Source organism: Oncorhynchus masou, unplaced genomic scaffold (genome assembly GCF_036934945.1).
Source record: "Oncorhynchus masou masou isolate Uvic2021 unplaced genomic scaffold, UVic_Omas_1.1 unplaced_scaffold_1610, whole genome shotgun sequence".
NCBI lineage: Eukaryota > Metazoa > Chordata > Actinopteri > Salmoniformes > Salmonidae > Oncorhynchus > Oncorhynchus masou.
The window spans coordinates 61,761-81,785 of NW_027006194.1; the positions used below are offsets into that span (position 1 = coordinate 61,761).

The 20,025-nt window shown below is 51.1% G+C and overlaps 1 long non-coding RNA gene across 1 annotated transcript in view; it reads right to left on the reverse strand.

Annotated features, from left to right (window-relative positions):
- Nucleotides 1-13,654: 13,654 nt before the first annotated feature.
- Nucleotides 13,655-20,025, reverse strand: part of LOC135531507 (uncharacterized) — a 28,600-nt gene continuing 22,229 nt past the window's right edge. The window contains exon 4 of the long non-coding RNA XR_010454016.1: nucleotides 13,655-13,786. This is a non-coding gene — a long non-coding RNA (uncharacterized LOC135531507). The remainder of the gene's footprint in view (nucleotides 13,787-20,025) is intronic.

Here is a 20,025-nt window from a genome sequence, read left to right on the forward strand (position 1 = left end):
GAATGGTAATACCACTGTACCTACCTACGTAGCTACTACCATGGTAATACCACTGTACCTACCTATGTAGCTACTACCATGGTAATACCACTGTACCTACCTATGTAGCTACTACCATGGTAATACCACTGTACCTACCTACGTAGCTACTACCATGGTAATACCACTGTACCTACCTATGTAGCTACTACCATGGTAATACCACTGTGCCTACCTACGTAACTACTACCATGGTAATACCACTGTACCTACCTATGTAGCTACTACTATGGTAATACCACTGTACCTACCTACGTAACTACTACCATGGTAATACCACTGTACCTACCTATGTAGCTACTACCATGGTAATACCACTGTACCTACCTACGTAACTACTACCATGGTAATACCACTGTACCTACCTATGTAGCTACTACTATGGTAATACCACTGTACCTACCTACGTAACTACTACCATGGTAATACCACTGTACCTACCTATGTAGCTACTACCATGGTAATACCACTGTACCTACCTATGTAGGAATGGTAATACCACTGTACCTACCTATGTAGCTACTACCATGGTAATACCACTGTATCTACCTATGTAGCTACTACCATGGTAATACCACTGTACCTACCTACGTAGCTACTACCATGGTAATACCACTGTACCTACCTATGTAGCTACTACCATGGTAATACCACTGTACCTAACTACGTAGCTACTACCATGGCAATACCACTGTACCTACCTATGTAGCTACTACCATGGTAATACCACTGTACCTACCTATGTAGCTACTACCATGGTAATACCACTGTACCTACCTATGTAGCTACTACCATGGTAATACCACTGTACCTACCTATGTAGCTACTACCATGGTAATACCACTGTACCTACCTATGTAGCTACTACCATGGTAATACCACTGCACCTACCTATGTAGCTACTACCATGGTAATACCACTGTACCTACCTATGTAGCTACTACCATGGTAATACCACTATACCTACCTACGTAGCTACTACCATGGTAATACCACTGTACCTACCTATGTAGCTACTACCATGGTAATACCACTGTACCTACCTACGTAGCTACTACCATGGTAATACCACTGTACCTACCTATGTAGCTACTACCATGGTAATACCACTATACCTACCTACGTAGCTACTACCATGGTAATACCACTATACCTACCTACGTAGCTACTACCATGGTAATACCACTGCACCTACCTATGTAGCTACTACCATGATAATACCACTGTACCTACCTATGTAGCTACTACCATGGTAATACCACTGCACCTACCTATGTAGCTACTACCATGGTAATACCACTGTACCTACCTATGTAGCTACTACCATGGTAATACCACTGTACCTACCTACGTGGCTACTACCATGGTAATACCACTGTACCTACCTACGTGGCTACTACCATGGTAATACCACTGCACCTACCTACGTGCTACTACCATGGTAATACCACTGTACCTACCTATGTGGCTACTACCATGGTAATACCACTGTACCTACCTATGTAGCTACTACCATGGTAATACCACTGTGCCTACCTACGTGGCTACTACCATGGTAATACCACTGTACCTACCTATGTAGGAATGGTAATACCACTGTACCTACCTATGTAGGAATGGTAATACCACTGTACCTACCTATGTAGCTACTACCATGGTAATACCACTGTACCTACCTACGTAGCTACTACCATGGTAATACCACTGTACCTACCTATGTAGGAATGGTAATACCACTGTACCTACCTATGTAGGAATGGTAATACCACTGTACCTACCTATGTAGCTACTACCATGGTAATACCACTGTACCTACCTATGTAGGAATGGTAATACCACTGTACCTACCTACGTAACTACTACCATGGTAATACCACTGTACCTACCTATGTAGGAATGGTAATACCACTGTACCTACCTACGTAGCTACTACCATGGTAATACCACTGTACCTACCTATGTAGCTACTACCATGGTAATACCACTGTACCTACCTATGTAGCTACTACCATGGTAATACCACTGTACCTACCTATGTAGCTACTACCATGGTAATACCACTGTACCTACCTATGTAGCTACTACCATGGTAATACCACTGTACCTACCTACGTAGCTACTACCATGGTAATACCACTGTACCTACCTATGTAGCTACTACCATGGTAATACCACTGTACCTACCTATGTAGCTACTACCATGGTAATACCACTGTACCTACCTATGTAGCTACTACCATGGTAATACCACTGTACCTACCTATGTAGCTACTACCATGGTAATACCACTGTACCTACCTACGTAGCTACTACCATGGTAATACCACTGTACCTACCTATGTAGCTACTACCATGGTAATACCACTGTACCTACCTATGTAGCTACTACCATGGTAATACCACTGTACCTACCTATGTAGCTACTACCATGGCAATACACAGGATCTAAAGAAACTGGGACCATTTAAAAAAACAGATTTTATGTAATACCTACAGTTTAAGAATCAAATGAATCTACTGTTAATTGTACATTAATTGTTCATTGGACAATATTGCAACTATAACATGTATTGTAAACTTTTAATTGATTACATAGCAGATCTAAGGAGAATCAGGACCATCACAGGGTTGGTATCTGTATGGGGACAATATGATGTTCATAGTTTACTCCAAGTGTATACTACTTACCTGTTGAAGCTTATTGTAATTTTAACTACAGCACAGCGTATATGGCAAAATAAAGGTTTTTAAGATTACAATGTTCTCATAACCAATCTATCCTCTCTGTCACAGAAAGGAAAGGATGAGGAGTGAGACCTAGAGTTGTGACCCTGCTCCCAGGTCAGTTGCTTTGGTTATAATTTGCACACTTCCTGGTTTCAGTGGTCACTTACAATGCAATTACATCGTTTTTGGAGATGTTTATTGTAATAAGAACAGTAGTTGAAATTAAAGCAATAGCCAAATTAATTTAATGTTAATTTAATTATTTGATTTGGCATCATTGCACCTTTAAATGTTGATAATAATAATAATAAAGATAATTTGTTAGAAAACACAGTTGGTGTAATGTTAGGACCATTTTATGAACAGTGTTTTAGTGCAGCATAAACACTCATTGGAGTTGCCTCATTGTGTCATTTACATTTCAAGACCCAAAGTATAAAATACAAAATGTTTCCAGAATATAGAGCTAATTTTCACAACCTCAATCTCCCTTCTGCCACAGAAAGGAGACGATGAAGAGTGAAGCTCTCAGACGGACCTTTCTGAAAATCTCCTGACTTTAGTTTCTCTCTATTCTCCATGTAACATGAGCGGAATAAAGACAATTGAAATTGCATCTCTGTGTATCGCTTGTAATATGTTACGCTGTGTGCCAAAGGTTTTCTCATGTCTGGTATAGACGCAAAGATTTTGTGTTGATGCCATTAAGAATAGGAATTATGTAAACACTGATTTTAATAGAATATATTGATAACTTACCTCAAATGGTACCAGAGAAAAAGACAAACGTTTAACATATACATGTATCGCCTACATTATTATAATATTGTAGTAATACAGTGAGCTCCAAAAGTATTAGGACAGTGTAGGTTTATTTGTTTGTTTTGGTTCTGTACTCCAGAAGTGGTACAACGACTTTGGGGTTAAAGTTCAGACTGTCAGCTGTCATTTGACGGTATTTCTATCCATATCGGGTGAACCGTTTAGAAATTACAGCACTTTTTGTACACAGCTCCCCCATTGTAGGGGACCAAAAGTATTGGAACAAATTCACTTATGTGTATTAAAGTAGAAAAAAGTTAAATATTCCTAGCACACAATTACATTAATAATTTTAATATGACTCTTGAAATGTATTTTCACTGTGTGTTTAAAATATGTAACCCACCACCTGGATTCGGTCTGATGAAGCAACATTTGAACATTTGTTTTTTTTACATGGGATAAAAGTAGAGACTCAGAGCTACAACATGGTATATCATACACTACAGTTGAGGGACAATGGGAAAGTCATTCTGCTTTGAAAGTTGATCAACTTGAAACTTCACTTTTGAGAAAATGGCCTTTGGATGTTTTGCTATCTAGTGAAGAGCTCTTCTTTGTCTATACCCATTCAGCATCGTTCACACCCTCTTAAGCTTTAGCCCGACTCATCTTGTTTCGCTCTCAGAGTGTTCAGAACGAACACTTGACGCTCTGGCCGATGATTTCTTTACCTCTGGATAACATGAAAACAGCCTAACCAGCTCTGCTGGCAACAATTTCATTACACTTTTTTTCCAGATGTTTACTGACACCGGCCATATTCAACAGGTGTTGTACACACGTCACGAGCCAGGATTTATGACTGATTTAAGATGAAATCGTCAACTCTGTTACGGTCAACTCTGTTACTTTATTTGGCACTTAAAATAGTCTATTATTTATTTATTTTAAATTAAAACGTGTTTTTGATTAAGTTCAACATGAGCTCTTTATGACAGAATGTTCAAATGAGGTGAAATCAAAGATTTTCTTCACCAGGTTACACATCTTAAAAAGGCACTGAATTGTTGTCACGGCCCGGTGTCATACTTACAAATATCTTGATGAGTAGTTAATATTTACTTGTTTAAATTAGTTGTTTACACACAGAAATACCACACGTTGTTAATCTTTCACTTAAACGTAGGGGCAGATAATTGTTTGTTTTTGTTTTCAGTTTAAAAAAAAACATTTTTTTAAATCAGCTAGCCAATAGGGCCACGACAGACCAGGCTCAACTTGCTCAACTGTTCCGTTGACTCTTAATGTCAATCTCTGTGGTAACAAATGGAAGACAGACAGACAGACACTCAATCATCATCATCGTGGTGGTGGTGGAAGACAGACAGACAGACAGACAGACAGACAGACAGACAGACAATGAATCAATCCAGGGCAGTATACTGGAAATCCAGTTCCTCTTTATTATAAAGTGGCCATCGACATTCTGTGGAGGTATCTTCCTTTTTTTATCAATATATTTTGTGACATTTTCCAATTCAAACAAAACCTCAGCAAGCATGGAAGGTGTGATATCAACGGTATGCTTAAAATCACATGATTGTTTCAAAACAGAGTCAATAGACACAAGATACCACAAATAAAAGCACATTCAAAGATGATACAAGGATCCCAAGTTACAGGAAATGCATGTGAATTTGTATAAATCATGGAGCAGTTACATCTGGAAAAATGTCAAATGTATCAACTACATTGAGTAACTATTTAATTGACCAAGGCATGTTTCTACAAAGACCAAATCAACTACCACACTCTGTCGTTGGACAGTTCAGTGTGAGACGCCGGCAGTGGGCTGCTTTTGCTTCTGTGTTTTGAACAGACCTGGGTTCAAGACCTATTCAAAATCATTCTAAATACTTTTGTTGTGCTTGACTGAGCTTGCCTGTTGCAATCAGTAGAAAATCCCTAAATGTGAAGAAAAAAACCTGCCCACCTGGCACTCTTAAGCAGCCTTAAGCAAACGCTGAAACTATCTGAAGGATTTTCGAATAGTATTTGAACCCAGGTCTGGTGTTGTACGGCGGAGTCGGGAACTCAGACCTCTCTCCCCTCCAGCTTTTTAACGACTCCTCTCCCTCCCAGTTTATCGATGAAGACGGAGCTGTCTTTGGCGTCTGACATGTCGTTCACCTGCCACTCAAACTTCAGACCTGTGAAACACACGAGAACACAGCCAAGTCAGTCAATTCTCTTCTTTTTTTTAAGGAATGGGGCAGTCCAAATCCTAAACATATTTTAGTTAGTTTAAATAAAGAGGAGAGAAATAAAGAGGAGAGTGTGGTGAAATAGGCAGGTTTCTACCCCATGCTGCGGTTCTGGAGGACCTTAGCATGCTAGACCACCCAAGGTCACTCGTCTACCATTTCTGTCATTCATCAGGCTCATGAGCGCTAGAATCCACTGTTGAAAAAATAACAAAGTGGACACCCCGTCTCTGTTTTGGTAAAAAGCTGATGGACGGGCCTGGAGAAATGTAACCACTCTAATTCATAGACAGCGCTATGTATGCAAGGACTGACTATCCATGATATAAAAATTATAGTTTTATTCATGCTATGAGACTATACAGTATTGTTTACAGTTATGTTGTTTACAAACATTGGAGTAAAACAATCTCATATTTTGGGTTCTGATGAGGTAAGATCAGGGGCGTGTCCAGGGTGTGGTCCAGGGTGGCCAGTGTCCCGCTGAAATCTGATTGGCCGCCCCAGTGCCCCTCCCCTCCCCTAGAAATTCAGAGATCGGATAGGTAGTCTCTGAATATATTGATAATTTTGACCAAGACACACATCGACAGCAAGACGCAATCTCACCGGAGAAAGCACCCAAGCTAGCGCAACAGCGCCCCTGTGTCTTAGTATGTGTTGACCTTGTATCTGATGCTGTCTGGACAAACAGAGTAGGGCATGTCCAGACAGAAAGACTAGGCATGTCCAGACAGCATCAGATACATGGTCTACTCATACTGAGACAGAGAGGTGCTGTTTCACTGTCCAGACAGCATCAGATACATGGTCTACACATACTGAGACAGAGAGATGCTGTTTCCCTGTCCAGACAGCATCAGATACATGGTCTAGTCATACTGAGACAGAGAGGTGCTGTTTCACTGTCCAGACAGCATCAGATACATGGTCTACACATACTGAGACAGAGAGATGCTGTTTCCCTGTCCAGACAGCATCAGATACATGGTCTAGTCATACTGAGACAGAGAGGTGCTGTTTCACTGTCCAGACAGCATCAGATACATGGTCTACACATACTGAGACAGATAGGGGCTGTTTCACTGTCCAGACAGCATCAGATACATGGTCTACACATACTGAGACAGAGAGATGCTGTTTCACTGTCCAGACAGCATCAGATACATGGTCTACACATACAGAGACAGAGGGGGTGCTGTTTCACTGTCCAGACAGCATCAGATACATGGTCTATACATACTGAGACAGAGAGATGCTGTTTCCCTGTCCAGACAGCATCAGATACATGGTCTACTCATACTGAGACAGAGGGGTGCTGTTTCACTGTCCAGACAGCATCAGATTCATGGTCTACACATACTGAGACAGCATCAGATACATGGTCTACTCTTACTGAGACAGAGAAGAGCTGTTTGTCATGCTCGGATGCTTTCTCTAGTGAAATGGATTCAGCCTCTAGTGAATTGAATGCAAATTATGAAATACGGATTTAAGTTAGTTCCTTTTTTAAATTGTCAAATATTTTGGGGAAGCCTGGTTTCCCTTGGCATCTATGAATACACGCTACTCTGTAGACTGATTGTGATGGCATTTAAATGGCAGGTGCACAGTGCACTGTAGACGAAGGTTACCTACTTAACCTACTTAACCTGCTTTCTGAAGTGATTTGTTTGACAGTCAGATGAAAACCTCATGAGTTGTTTTTAGTTCATGACACAGTCAAACATAATACAGTAAATTAGGCTAGATGTCCATCAAAATGTGTGTAAAACTAGGATGTCCTGTTGATGTCTCCTGGCCACCTCATTGGCCCTGGCCACCTCATTCGCCCTGGCCACCTCCTTGGCCCTGGCCACCTCCTTGGCCCTGGCCACCTCCTTGGCCCTGGCCACCTCCTTGGCCCTGGCCACCTCCTTTGCCCTGGCCACCTCCTTGGCCCTGGCCACCTCCTTTGCCCTGGCCACCTCCTTCGCCCTGGCCACCTCATTCGCCCTGGCCACCTCATTCGCCCTGGCCATCTCATTCACCCTGGCCACCCCAATCAACACACCACTGGGTACGACAGTTGAACTCAGCTCATGAGGCATTTCTAAGTAATATTGTTCAAGAGTCAATAGGTATGACCTCGTACCCCTGCACATGGACTCGGTACTGATACCCCGTGTATATAGCCAAGTTATTATCTACTAGGTACTGGTACCCTGTGTATATAGCCTAGTTATCATTACTCAGTACTGGTACCCTGTGTATATAGCCTAGTTATTATCTACTAGGTACTGGTACCCTGTGTATATAGCCTAGTTATTATCTACTAGGTACTGGTACCCCGTGTATATAGCCAAGTTATCATGGACTCAAGTTATCATCTACTAGGTACTGGTACCCCGTGTATATAGCCTAGTTATCATTACTCAGTACTGGTACCCCTTGTATATATAGCCAAGTTATCATCTACTAGGTACTGGTACCCCGTGTATATAGCCAAGTTATCATCTACTAGGTACTGGTACCCCGTGTATATAGCCATGTTATCATCTACTAGGTACTGGTACCCCGTGTATATAGCCAAGTTATCATCTACTAGGTACTGGTACCCCGTGTATATAGCCTAGTTATTATCTACTAGGTACTGGTACCCCGTGTATATAGCCATGTTATCATCTACTAGGTACTGGTACCCCGTGTATATAGCCATGTAATCATCTACTAGGTACTGGTACCCCGTGTATACACTAGGCTACCCTGCCGCCTCATGAGATGAGGTTGAACGGTTTTGAAAGACACCTAAACTCTTACCTTGGAACTTTGCTTTAATGTATTGCTTAGAGCTGGCGTATTTCATCTTCTTTTTGATAGTTGAGTGTTCTGGAGCCCTGCGATTCAAACAGAAGAATACTACGTTTAGAAAGTACTCCCAAACATTCTGCCTTGAGGCAATGAACAAATCCTCTCTCTCACACAAACACGTCCTCCATTCAATATGGCCGACATGGTATTGTTATTCATGGCGTACAGTCCATGTAATTCTAACTCTACGGTCCAACATGATTTATAGTCCACGTTCCTTGGGGCTGTCCTTGCTCTCCAAGGAACAGTCGTACGGGGTTATGGCCCAACCTACCACATGATGAAGACCAGGTCCTCTTTGGGGCTGTCCTTGCTCTCCCAGGAACAGTCGTACGGGGTTATGGCCCAACCTACCACATGATGAAGACCAGGTCCTCTTTGGGGCTGTCCTTGCTCTCCCAGGAACAGTCGTACGGGGTTATGGCCCAACCTACCACATGATGAAGACCAGGTCCTCTTTGGGGCTGTCCTTGCTCTCCCAGGAACAGTCGTACGGGGTTATGGCCCAACCTACCACATGATGAAGACCAGGTCCTCTTTGGGGCTGTCCTTGCTCTCCCAGGAACAGTCGTACGGGGTTATGGCCCAACCTACCACATGATGAAGACCAGGTCCTCTTTGGGGCTGTCCTTGCTCTCCCAGGAACAGTCGTACGGGGTTATGGCCCAACCTACCACATGATGAAGACCAGGTCCTCTTTGGGGCTGTCCTTGCTCTCCCAGGAACCGTCGTACGGGGTTATGGCCCAACCTACCACATGATGAAGACCAGGTCCTCTTTGGGGCTGTCCTTGCTCTCCCAGGAACAGTCGTACGGGGTTATGGCCCAACCTACCACATGATGAAGACCAGGTCCTCTTTGGGGCTGTCCTTGCTCTCCCAGGAACAGTCGTACGGGGTTATGGCCCAACCTACCACATGATGAAGACCAGGTCCTCTTTGGGGCTGTCCTTGCTCTCCCAGGAACCGTCGTACGGGGTTATGGCCCAACCTACCACATGATGAAGACCAGGTCCTCTTTGGGGCTGTCCTTGCTCTCCCAGGAACAGTCGTACGGGGTTATGGCCCAACCTACCACATGATGAAGACCAGGTCCTCTTTGGGGCTGTCCTTGCTCTCCCAGGAACAGTCGTACGGGGTTATGGCCCAACCTACCACATGATGAAGACCAGGTCCTCTTTGGGGCTGTCCTTGCTCTCCCAGGAACAGTCGTACGGGGTTATGGCCCAACCTACCACATGATGAAGACCAGGTCCTCTTTGGGGCTGTCCTTGCTCTCCCAGGAACAGTCGTACGGGGTTATGGCCCAACCTACCACATGATGAAGACCAGGTCCTCTTTGGGGCTGTCCTTGCTCTCCCAGGAACAGTCGTACGGGGTTATGGCCCAACCTACCACATGATGAAGACCAGGTCCTCTTTGGGGCTGTCCTTGCTCTCCCAGGAACCGTCGTACGGGGTTATGGCCCAACCTACCACATGATGAAGACCAGGTCCTCTTTGGGGCTGTCCTTGCTCTCCCAGGAACCGTCGTACGGGGTTATGGCCCAACCTACCACATGATGAAGACCAGGTCCTCTTTGGGGCTGTCCTTGCTCTCCCAGGAACAGTCGTACGGGGTTATGGCCCAACCTACCACATGATGAAGACCAGGTCCTCTTTGGGGCTGTCCTTGCTCTCCCAGGAACCGTCGTACGGGGTTATGGCCCAACCTACCACATGATGAAGACCAGGTCCTCTTTGGGGCTGTCCTTGCTCTCCCAGGAACAGTCGTGTCCTTGCTCTCCCACGGGGGTTATGGCCCAACCTACCACATGATGAAGACCAGGTCCTCTTTGGGGCTGTCCTTGCTCTCCCAGGAACAGTCGTACGGGGTTATGGCCCAACCTACCACATGATGAAGACCAGGTCCTCTTTGGGGCTGTCCTTGCTCTCCCAGGAACCGTCGTACGGGGTTATGGCCCAACCTACCACATGATGAAGACCAGGTCCTCTTTGGGGCTGTCCTTGCTCTCCCAGGAACAGTCGTACGGGGTTATGGCCCAACCTACCACATGATGAAGACCAGGTCCTCTTTGGGGCTGTCCTTGCTCTCCCAGGAACAGTCGTACGGGGTTATGGCCCAACCTACCACATGATGAAGACCAGGTCCTCTTTGGGGCTGTCCTTGCTCTCCCAGGAACAGTCGTACGGGGTTATGGCCCAACCTACCACATGATGAAGACCAGGTCCTCTTTGGGGCTGTCCTTGCTCTCCCAGGAACAGTCGTACGGGGTTATGGCCCAACCTACCACATGATGAAGACCAGGTCCTCTTTGGGGCTGTCCTTGCTCTCCCAGGAACAGTCGTACGGGGTTATGGCCCAACCTACCACATGATGAAGACCAGGTCCTCTTTGGGGCTGTCCTTGCTCTCCCAGGAACCGTCGTACGGGGTTATGGCCCAACCTACCACATGATGAAGACCAGGTCCTCTTTGGGGCTGTCCTTGCTCTCCCAGGAACCGTCGTACGGGGTTATGGCCCAACCTACCACATGATGAAGACCAGGTCCTCTTTGGGGCTGTCCTTGCTCTCCCAGGAACAGTCGTACGGGGTTATGGCCCAACCTACCACATGATGAAGACCAGGTCCTCTTTGGGGCTGTCCTTGCTCTCCCAGGAACAGTCGTACGGGGTTATGGCCCAACCTACCACATGATGAAGACCAGGTCCTCTTTGGGGCTGTCCTTGCTCTCCCAGGAACCGTACTACGGGGTTATGGCCCAACCTACCACATGATGAAGACCAGGTCCTCTTTGGGGCTGTCCTTGCTCTCCCAGGAACAGTCGTACGGGGTTATGGCCCAACCTACCACATGATGAAGACCAGGTCCTCTTTGGGGCTGTCCTTGCTCTCCCAGGAACCGTCGTACGGGGTTATGGCCCAACCTACCACATGATGAAGACCAGGTCCTCTTTGGGGCTGTCCTTGCTCTCCCAGGAACCGTCGTACGGGGTTATGGCCCAACCTACCACATGATGAAGACCAGGTCCTCTTTGGGGCTGTCCTTGCTCTCCCAGGAACAGTCGTACGGGGTTATGGCCCAACCTACCACATGATGAAGACCAGGTCCTCTTTGGGGCTGTCCTTGCTCTCCCAGGAACCGTCCGTACGGGGTTATGGCCCAACCTACCACATGATGAAGACCAGGTCCTCTTTGGGGCTGTCCTTGCTCTCCCAGGAACAGTCGTACGGGGTTATGGCCCAACCTACCACATGATGAAGACCAGGTCCTCTTTGGGGCTGTCCTTGCTCTCCCATGAACAGTCGTACGGGGTTATGGCCCAACCTACCACATGATGAAGACCAGGTCCTCTTTGGGGCTGTCCTTGCTCTCCCAGGAACAGTCGTACGGGGTTATGGCCCAACCTACCACATGATGAAGACCAGGTCCTCTTTGGGGCTGTCCTTGCTCTCCCAGGAACAGTCGTATTATGGCCCAACCTACCACATGATGAAGACCAGGTCCTCTTTGGGGCTGTCCTTGCTCTCCCAGGAACCGTACTACGGGGTTATGGCCCAACCTACCACATGATGAAGACCAGGTCCTCTTTGGGGCTGTCCTTGCTCTCCCAGGAACCGTCGTACGGGGTTATGGCCCAACCTACCACATGATGAAGACCAGGTCCTCTTTGGGGCTGTCCTTGCTCTCCCAGGAACAGTCGTACGGGGTTATGGCCCAACCTACCACATGATGAAGACCAGGTCCTCTTTGGGGCTGTCCTTGCTCTCCCAGGAACCGTCGTGCGGGGTTATGGCCCAACCTATCACATGATGAAGACCAGGTCCTCTTTGGGGCTGTCCTTGCTCTCCCAGGAACCGTCGTGCGGGGTTATGGCCCAACCTATCACATGATGAAGACCAGGTCCTCTTTGGGGCTGTCCTTGCTCTCCCAGGAACCGTCGTACGGGGTTATGGCCCAACCTACCACATGATGAAGACCAGGTCCTCTTTGGGGCTGTCCTTGCTCTCCCATGAACAGTCGTACGGGGTTATGGCCCAACCTACCACATGATGAAGACCAGGTCCTCTTTGGGGCTGTCCTTGCTCTCCCAGGAACAGTCGTACGGGGTTATGGCCCAACCTACCACATGATGAAGACCAGGTCCTCTTTGGGGCTGTCCTTGCTCTCCCATGAACAGTCGTACGGGGTTATGGCCCAACCTACCACATGATGAAGACCAGGTCCTCTTTGGGGCCGTCCTTGCTCTCCCAGGAACAGTCGTACGGGGTTATGGCCCAACCTACCACATGATGAAGACCAGGTCCTCTTTGGGGCTGTCCTTGCTCTCCCAGGAACAGTCGTACGGGGTTATGGCCCAACCTACCACATGATGAAGACCAGGTCCTCTTTGGGGCTGTCCTTGCTCTCCCAGGAACAGTCGTACGGGGTTATGGCCCAACCTACCACATGATGAAGACCAGGTCCTCTTTGGGGCTGTCCTTGCTCTCCCAGGAACAGTCGTACGGGTTATGGCCCAACCTACCACATGATGAAGACCAGGTCCTCTTTGGGGCTGTCCTTGCTCTCCCATGAACAGTCGTACGGGGTTATGGCCCAACCTACCACATGATGAAGACCAGGTCCTCTTTGGGGCTGTCCTTGCTCTCCCAGGAACCGTACTACGGGGTTATGGCCCAACCTACCACATGATGAAGACCAGGTCCTCTTTGGGGCTGTCCTTGCTCTCCCAGGAACAGTCGTACGGGGTTATGGCCCAACCTACCACATGATGAAGACCAGGTCCTCTTTGGGGCTGTCCTTGCTCTCCCAGGAACAGTCGTACGGGGTTATGGCCCAACCTACCACATGATGAAGACCAGGTCCTCTTTGGGGCTGTCCTTGCTCTCCCAGGAACAGTCGTACGGGGTTATGGCCCAACCTACCACATGATGAAGACCAGGTCCTCTTTGGGGCTGTCCTTGCTCTCCCAGGAACAGTCGTACGGGGTTATGGCCCAACCTACCATGATGAAGACCAGGTCCTCTTTGGGGCTGTCCTTGCTCTCCCATGAACAGTCGTACAGGGCATAGCGGCAGTCATCTGTCGGCATCATGTTGACGATCTTCCTGAATACGTCCTCCTCCCGTTCAGGTCCTTGACCTTAATTGATTGGTAATTGATTAATTGATAACAAATTAGATAGAACTTTTTCCAGATATTCACGTTACTAACCCTAACCCCAATTATAATAGTGAGAAAGTTTGGACATTGCGGTTTCTGCATTTTGATACATTAACATGAGACTACATAATTATATGGCAGCCATATTAGCTCCCAATTACATTATACAGAATGTTCTGAATTTTAAACAATGCTACGTGTAACTGAATGTCTAGGATTACTAGGAAATACTTGTCATGAATGGATTAAAGGAAGGCATTAAAGGCACTAACATGGCGCCCATTCTATAAGTTGCCCGAACACTCCGATTGCTTACAAAATGTCACCCTATTTCCTACGGGGAAGGCAGGTAGCCTGGCGGGTAGGAGCGTTAACCCACTGTTCCCTGGGGGGGCTGTTAACCCACTGTTCCCTGGGGGGGCTGTTAACCCACTGTTCCCTGGGGGGCTGTTAACCCACTGTTCCCTGGGGGCTGTTAACCCACTGTTCCCGGGGGGCTGTTAACCCACTGTTCCCTGTTAACCCACTGTTCCCGGGGGGCTGTTAACCCACTGTTCCCTGTTAACCCACTGTTCCCGGGGGGCTGTTAACCCACTGTTCCCTGGGGGCTGTTAACCCACTGTTCCCTGGGGGCTGTTAACCCACTGTTCCCTGGGGGGGCTGTTAACCCACTGTTCCCTGGGGGGGGGGGGCTGTTAACCCACTGTTCCCTGGGGGGGGCTGTTAACCCACTGTTCCCTGGGGGGGGGCTGTTAACCCACTGTTCCCTGGGGGGGGGGCTGTTAACCCACTGTTCCCTGGGGGGGGGCTGTTAACCCACTGTTCCCTGGGGGGGCTGTTAACCCACTGTTCCCTGGGGGGGCTGTTAACCCACTGTTCCCTGGGGGCTGTTAACCCACTGTTCCCTGGGGGCTGTTAACCCACTGTTCCCTGGGGGGGCTGTTAACCCACTGTTCCCTGGGGGGGCTGTTAACCCACTGTTCCCTGGGGGGCTGTTAACCCACTGTTCCCTGGGGGCTGTTAACCCACTGTTCCCTGGGGGGGCTGTTAACCCACTGTTCCCTGGGGGGCTGTTAACCCACTGTTCCCTGGGGGGGCTGTTAACCCACTGTTCCCTGGGGGCTGTTAACCCACTGTTCCCTTGGGGGCTGTTAACCCACTGTTCCCTTGGGGGGGGCTGTTAACCCACTGTTCCCTGGGGGGGGGCTGTTAACCCACTGTTCCCTGGGGGGGCTGTTAACCCACTGTTCCCTGGGGGGGCTGTTAACCCACTGTTCCCTGGGGGGGTTAACCCACTGTTCCCGGGGGGCTGTTAACCCACTGTTCCCTGGGGGGTGTTAACCCACTGTTCCCTGTTAACCCACTGTTCCCTGGGGGCTGTTAACCCACTGTTCCCTGGGGGGGCTGTTAACCCACTGTTCCCTGGGGGGGCTGTTAACCCACTGTTCCCTGGGGGGGCTGTTAACCCACTGTTCCCTGGGGGGCTGTTAACCCACTGTTCCCTGGGGGGGCTGTTAACCCACTGTTCCCTGGGGGGCTGTTAACCCACTGTTCCCTGGGGGGGCTGTTAACCCACTGTTCCCTGGGGGGGCTGTTAACCCACTGTTCCCTGGGGGGGCTGTTAACCCACTGTTCCCTGGGGGGCTGTTAACCCACTGTTCCCTGGGGGGGCTGTTAACCCACTGTTCCCTGGGGGGGTTAACCCACTGTTCCCTGGGGGGGCTGTTAACCCACTGTTCCCTGGGGGTGCTGTTAACACACTGTTCCCTGGGGGGGCTGTTAACCCACTGTTCCCTGGGGGGGCTGTTAACCCACTGTTCCCGGGGGGGGCTGTTAACCCACTGTTCCCAGGGGGGGGGGGGAGTTAACCCACTGTTCCCTGGGGGGGGGCTGTTAACCCACTGTTCCCTGGGGGGGGGGGGCTGTTAACCCACTGTTCCCTGGGGGGGCTGTTAACCCACTGTTCCCTGGGGGCTGTTAACCCACTGTTCCCTGGGGGGCTGTTAACCCACTGTTCCCTGGGGGGGGGGCTGTTAACCCACTGTTCCCTGGGGGGGGCTGTTAACCCACTGTTCCCTGGGGGGGCTGTTAACCCACTGTTCCCTGGGGGGGCTGTTAACCCACTGTTCCCTGGGGGGTGCTGTTAACCCACTGGGGGGCTGTTAACCCACTGTTCCCTGGGGGGGCTGTTAACCCACTGTTCCCTGGGGGGGCTGTTAACCCACTGGGGGCTGTTAACCCACTGTTCCCTGGGGGGGCTGTTAACCCACTGTTCCCTGGGGGGGCTGTTAACCCACTGTTCCCTGGGGGGCTGTTAACCCACTGTTCCCTGGGGGGGCTGTTAACCCACTGTTCCCTGGGGGGGTGTTAACCCACTGGGGGCTGTTAACCCACTGGGGGGCTGTTAACCCACTGTTCCCTGGGGGGGGCTGTTAACCCACTGTTCCCTGGGGGGGGCTGTTAACCCACTGTTCCCTGGGGGGGCTGTTAACCCACTGTTCCCTGGGGGGGCTGTTAACCCACTGGGGGCTGTTAACCCACTGGGGAGCGTTAACCCACTGTTCCCTGGGGGCTGTTAACCCACTGTTCCCTGGGGGCTGTTAACCCACTGTTCCCTGGGGGGGCTGTTAACCCACTGTTCCCTGGGGGGGCTGTTAACCCACTGGGAAGCGTTAACCCACTGTTCCCTGGGGGGCTGTTAACCCACTGTTCCCTGGGGGGGCTGTTAACCCACTGTTCCCTGGGGGCTGTTAACCCACTGTTCCCTGGGGGGGCTGTTAACCCACTGGGAAGCGTTAACCCACTGTTCCCTGGGGGGCTGTTAACCCACTGTTCCCTGGGGGCTGTTAACCCACTGGGGAGCGTTAACCCACTGTTCCCTGGGGGGGCTGTTAGCCCACTGTTCCCTGGGGGCTGTTAACCCACTGTTCCCTGGGGGCTGTTAACCCACTGTTCCCTGGGGGCTATTAACCCACTGTTCCCTGGGGGCTGTTAACCCACTGTTCCCTGGGGGCTGTTAACCCACTGTTCCCTGGGGGGGCTGTTAACCCACTGTTCCCTGGGGGTCTGTTAACCCACTGGGGAGCGTTAACCCACTGTTCCCTGGGGGGGCTGTTAACCCACTGTTCCCTGGGGGCTGTTAACCCACTGTTCCCTGGGGGCTGTTAACCCACTGTTCCCTGGGGGGGCTGTTAACCCACTGTTCCCTGGGGGGCTGTTAACCCACTGTTCCCTGGGGGGCTGTTAACCCACTGTTCCCTGGGGGGGGCTGTTAACCCACTGTTCCCTGGGGGGGCTGTTAACCCACTGTTCCCTGGGGGGGCTGTTAACCCACTGTTCCCTGGGGGGGCTGTTAACCCACTGTTCCCTGGGGGGGGGCTGTTAACCCACTGGGAAGCGTTAACCCACTGTTCCCTGGGGGGGCTGTTAACCCACTGTTCCCTGGGGGGCTGTTAACCCACTGTTCCCTGGGGGGGCTGTTAACCCACTGTTCCCTGGGGGCTGTTAACCCACTGTTCCCTGGGGGGCTGTTAACCCACTGTTCCCTGGGGGCTGTTAACCCACTGTTCCCTGGGGGGCTGTTAACCCACTGTTCCCTGGGGGCTGTTAACCCACTGTTCCCTGGGGGGCTGTTAACCCACTGTTCCCTGGGGGGGCTGTTAACCCACTGTTCCCTGGGGGCTGTTAACCCACTGTTCCCGGGGGGGCTGTTAACCCACTGTTCCCGGGGGGCTGTTAACCCACTGTTCCCGGGGGGCTGTTAACCCACTGTTCCCTGGGGGGGCTGTTAACCCACTGTTCCCTGGGGGGGCTGTTAACCCACTGTTCCCTGGGGGGCTGTTAACCCACTGTTCCCTGGGGGCTGTTAACCCACTGTTCCCTGGGGGGGGGGTTAACCCACTGTTCCCTGGGGGGGCTGTTAACCCACTGTTCCCTGGGGGGGCTGTTAACCCACTGTTCCCTGGGGGGGCTGTTAACCCACTGTTCCCTGGGGGCTGTTAACCCACTGTTCCCTGGGGGGGCTGTTAACCCACTGTTCCCTGGGGGGGCTGTTAACCCACTGTTCCCTGGGGGGGCTGTTAACCCACTGTTCCCTGGGGGCTGTTAACCCACTGTTCCCTGGGGGCTGTTAACCCACTGTTCCCTGGGGGGCTGTTAACCCACTGTTCCCTGGGGGGCTGTTAACCCACTGTTCCCTGGGGGGGCTGTTAACCCACTGTTCCCTGGGGGGGCTGTTAACCCACTGTTCCCTGGGGGGGCTGTTAACCCACTGTTCCCTGGGGGGGTGTTAACCCACTGTTCCCTGGGGGGCTGTTAACCCACTGTTCCCTGGGGGGGCTGTTAACCCACTGTTCCCTGGGGGGGCTGTTAACCCACTGTTCCCTGGGGGGGGGGCTGTTAACCCACTGTTCCCTGGGGGGGGCTGTTAACCCACTGTTCCCTGGGGGCTGTTAACCCACTGTTCCCTGGGGGTGCTGTTAACCCACTGGGGGGCTGTTAACCCACTGTTCCCTGGGGGGGCTGTTAACCCACTGTTCCCTGGGGGGGGCTGTTAACCCACTGGGGGCTGTTAACCCACTGTTCCCTGGGGGGCTGTTAACCCACTGTTCCCTGGGGGGCTGTTAACCCACTGTTCCCGGGGGGGGGGGGGGGGGGGGCTGTTAACCCACTGTTCCCTGGGGGGGCTGTTAACCCACTGTTCCCTGGGGGGGGGGGGGGGGGGTGTTAACCCACTGGGGGGCTGTTAACCCACTGTTCCCTGGGGGGGCTGTTAACCCACTGTTCCCTGGGGGGGCTGTTAACCCACTGTTCCCGGGGGGGGGGGGCTGTTAACCCACTGTTCCCTGGGGGGGCTGTTAACCCACTGTTCCCTGGGGGGCTGTTAACCCACTGGGGGCTGTTAACCCACTGTTCCCTGGGGGGGCTGTTAACCCACTGTTCCCTGGGGGGGCTGTTAACCCACTGTTCCCTGGGGGGGCTGTTAACCCACTGTTCCCTGGGGGGGGGCTGTTAACCCACTGGGGGGCTGTTAACCCACTGGGGAGCGTTAACCCACTGTTCCCTGGGGGCTGTTAACCCACTGTTCCCTGGGGGGCTGTTAACCCACTGTTCCCTGGGGGCTGTTAACCCACTGTTCCCTGGGGGGCTGTTAACCCACTGGGAAGCGTTAACCCACTGTTCCCTGGGGGCTGTTAACCCACTGTTCCCTGGGGGGGCTGTTAACCCACTGTTCCCTGGGGGGGCTGTTAACCCACTGTTCCCTGGGGGGGCTGTTAACCCACTGGGAAGCGTTAACCCACTGTTCCCTGGGGGGCTGTTAACCCACTGTTCCCTGGGGGCTGTTAACCCACTGGGGAGCGTTAACCCACTGTTCCCTGGGGGCTGTTAGCCCACTGTTCCCTGGGGGCTGTTAACCCACTGTTCCCTGGGGGGGCTGTTAACCCACTGTTCCCTGGGGGCTATTAACCCACTGTTCCCTGGGGGGGCTGTTAACCCACTGTTCCCTGGGGGGGCTGTTAACCCACTGTTCCCTGGGGGGGCTGTTAACCCACTGTTCCCTGGGGGTCTGTTAACCCACTGGGGAGCGTTAACCCACTGTTCCCTGGGGGCTGTTAACCCACTGTTCCCTGGGGGCTGTTAACCCACTGTTCCCTGGGGGGCTGTTAACCCACTGTTCCCTGGGGGCTGTTAACCCACTGTTCCCTGGGGGGCTGTTAACCCACTGTTCCCTGGGGGGGCTGTTAACCCACTGTTCCCTGGGGGGGCTGTTAACCCACTGTTCCCTGGGGGGGCTGTTAACCCACTGTTCCCTGGGGGCTGTTAACCCACTGTTCCCTGGGGGGCTGTTAACCCACTGTTCCCTGGGGGGGCTGTTAACCCACTGGGAAGCGTTAACCCACTGTTCCCTGGGGGGGCTGTTAACCCACTGTTCCCTGGGGGGGGGCTGTTAACCCACTGTTCCCTGGGGGGGCTGTTAACCCACTGTTCCCTGGGGGCTGTTAACCCACTGTTCCCTGGGGGCTGTTAACCCACTGTTCCCTGGGGGGGCTGTTAACCCACTGTTCCCTGGGGGCTGTTAACCCACTGTTCCCTGGGGGGCTGTTAACCCACTGTTCCCTGGGGGGGCTGTTAACCCACTGTTCCCTGGGGGGGCTGTTAACCCACTGTTCCCTGGGGGCTGTTAACCCACTGTTCCCGGGGGGGCTGTTAACCCACTG